The sequence below is a fragment of the Neolamprologus brichardi genome, chromosome 9 (genome assembly GCF_056152115.1).
Source record: "Neolamprologus brichardi isolate AB-2024 chromosome 9, ASM5615211v1, whole genome shotgun sequence".
Classification (NCBI taxonomy): domain Eukaryota; kingdom Metazoa; phylum Chordata; class Actinopteri; order Cichliformes; family Cichlidae; genus Neolamprologus; species Neolamprologus brichardi.
Window position 1 is genome coordinate 19,447,704 of NC_142112.1, and position 2,623 is coordinate 19,450,326.

The 2,623-nt window shown below is 34.5% G+C and overlaps 1 protein-coding gene across 4 annotated transcripts in view; it reads left to right on the forward strand.

Annotated features, from left to right (window-relative positions):
• The window catches only part of zfhx4 (zinc finger homeobox 4), a 91,996-nt gene extending 91,539 nt beyond the window's left edge, over positions 1–457 (forward strand). For all 4 annotated transcript variants that reach the window (XM_006794693.2, XM_006794694.3, XM_006794692.3 and 1 more), the window contains exon 12: positions 1–457. This exon is cut by the window's left edge and continues 2,259 nt beyond it. The gene's annotated coding sequence lies outside the window, so the exon portion shown is untranslated.
• The last annotated feature ends 2,166 nt before the right edge of the window (positions 458–2,623 follow it).

Sequence of the window (2,623 nt, forward strand, 5' to 3'; positions counted from 1 at the left end):
TTTTTTTCTTGTAGTATATACTAATCTGTGCCAACTTTTACCTTCTCACTTTTACCTCTGCTCACACCCTTTTCTGAAGAGGTAATAACTCTAGTTTTGATAGACTCTCGGATTATGTGAATATAACATTTTTCATTTGTGAATTGCTGTACTGTTACGGTACCTGCTTGTGTCTGGACTATAGTGCACTTATTTTGTTTTAATTTGTCTTTTTATTATTTGAGTAGGCCATTTGTTAATTTAATAGAACTTTTCTGTTTGTTTGTATGTATGTATGTGTGTTTTAATTATTATTTGTGTCTATTGCAGCAGCACATTGGTCCATATTTGTTACAAGATTGATGCCTAACAATCTAGAGACCTATTTAACAATTGGTGCATCCATGAAAGCAGTACTGTATACTTGAAACTGTTAAGGTACAAGTTGGTCACAATGTTAAAAAAAAAAAAAAAAAGGTATGATCATTTGCTATACGTTTGCAAATATGCTGCTTTAAAAGGGGGACAACAGCATTTGTGTTGTATATTAAAGCATTTTCATGTACTTGTAGGACTTAAAACAGTGTTACACCTATACGCAGCCATTGAGCATGTAGGTTAACGTCCTCCCATCAATTCTCTGGGCACTTCTGATGATTTACACTTAAAGTCAGCATTTCATTTTTTGTTTTTTTTTTCCATATTTAGTGACTTCAACATTGCAAAGTATTACCTTACATCATTTTGCTGCTACTGTGTAATGTTAATTTGCCTGCCATAAATTCTCTCAACCTTCTACCAGACAAAATACTGATCCATTACTTGCTTTGCTTTGCTTTGCTACTTTTTTTTTTCTTTTGCTGTGGAACTAAGAATGTGAAAGCTGTCAAAGGGTGTTCAATTTTTTAACGAATCACTTTCTAGTTTGGTAACCAGTGTGATTCATTCCAAAGTAACAGAAGGCTATTTGTATGAAAGAAAAAGGCTTGTGAACAAAGAAAGCTAAGCTGTTGTACATATTCGTAGTTGGCTGTGCATGGTACAAATTTATTAATATGAAGAAATGCAAAAATGTATTGCTTTTGGTATTTCCTATTCTGAGATGAGCAAGTAGCATGTAATGCAACTGTTTGACAGGTTAAATCAAATCATGCTTAGTTATTGTTTCAAACAATGAAATCAAGTAACATTTCCTCTTATGTTTTATTATTGTAAAGGTGTTTTTTGTTTTTTTTGTTTCAAAGTTTTAAAGCAAAATGTCAGTTTTTAATTTTCTGTGTGAGCTTTTTAAATGTCATTATTTGGATTTTTAGTATTTTACATTTACTTTATTCCTGAAGACACTTTTCGATTGTGTTTCATAAGAGACATCCTGGCCTCCCAAGGTGCAATTCTGCCATTGTACAAACATGAGCGACTGTCCTGATTCCAAAGGCTTTCTCAACTCTGGCTTTTTGCCTTTCCCCACTCTGTGGCTCAGCATTATAAGACTGAACTGTCAGCTGGCATCATGTGCTAAGATGCTAGCATCAGACAGGACGCTTTCCACACCAAGGACTGGTAAAAGCTAACAAACCAACAAAAAGGATGGTCCAACAATACAACTGTACATAGATATTGCAACTGCACAGCAGCCAAAAAAGAAAAAAAAAAAAGAACTTTTTAAAAAAAATGGATGGATTGTGTCATGTTTATGGGGACAGCCTTCAAAAGGTTGAAATTGGAATTGTTCTTTTGGATGTCAAAGGGATTTTCATGGCGCAATCATATCCTACACAATATGTACTCTTCAACATCTGGGTTACATAGGAAATGCACCCTGAGGTTTTAATAAGAAGAAGCCCCTATGGCTAAAACTTTAAATAAACTAAACCAAAAATGTTATTGATGTTTTATATATAGAGAGTAGTCGCATTAGTTTTTGTTACTGTACTGTTTGAGGTCTCAACTGTACCGTATCACGGTAATAACATGGTTTTGAAACCTTTTTTTTATTTTGTCACAGACCTGTTGTCATAGTTGAAATGACGTTTATTGTAGATGGTATTTGAACAACTTCTGGAAATAGTTCATCAAGTATGTTTGTTGCTCATTGTTGTGATACATTAAAAACTGTATCTGCAAACCAGTTTGGTCTCATCAAATATTATTTCATTTTCAGTAAAAACGCTTTTGTGGTTTTGCTGTGTTAATGTCGTCCCTTTAATTCTATTCAGTTACATTACACGTTTTTTAAACTGAACTCAAATGCAAAAAACAAAACGTCACGTGTTGCCAGACTAGAATTTCTTTAGTCTTTATCACTGTACTTGTGTCTTTTTTTTTTTCAGTTGGATTATATTACAAAAGATTTGTTGGGTTTGAATCCCCCATCCGTGTGGAGTTTGCACATGCTCTTCAGGTATTCAGACTAGGTTAATTGGTGATTCTAAAATGTCTACAGCTGTGGATGTGAGTGGATGGCGACCTATCCAGGGTGTACTCCATCTCTTGCCTCGTAGCAGCTGGGTATGTGCTCCATCCACCCTGCAATCCTGAACTGGATAGGAGGAAGCTGATGGATGGATATAGTGCTTTGAATATCATTTGTTATAGGATTGGAAAGGTAAATTGGAAGAGTCTTTTAGCTATTATTGTTACAGTT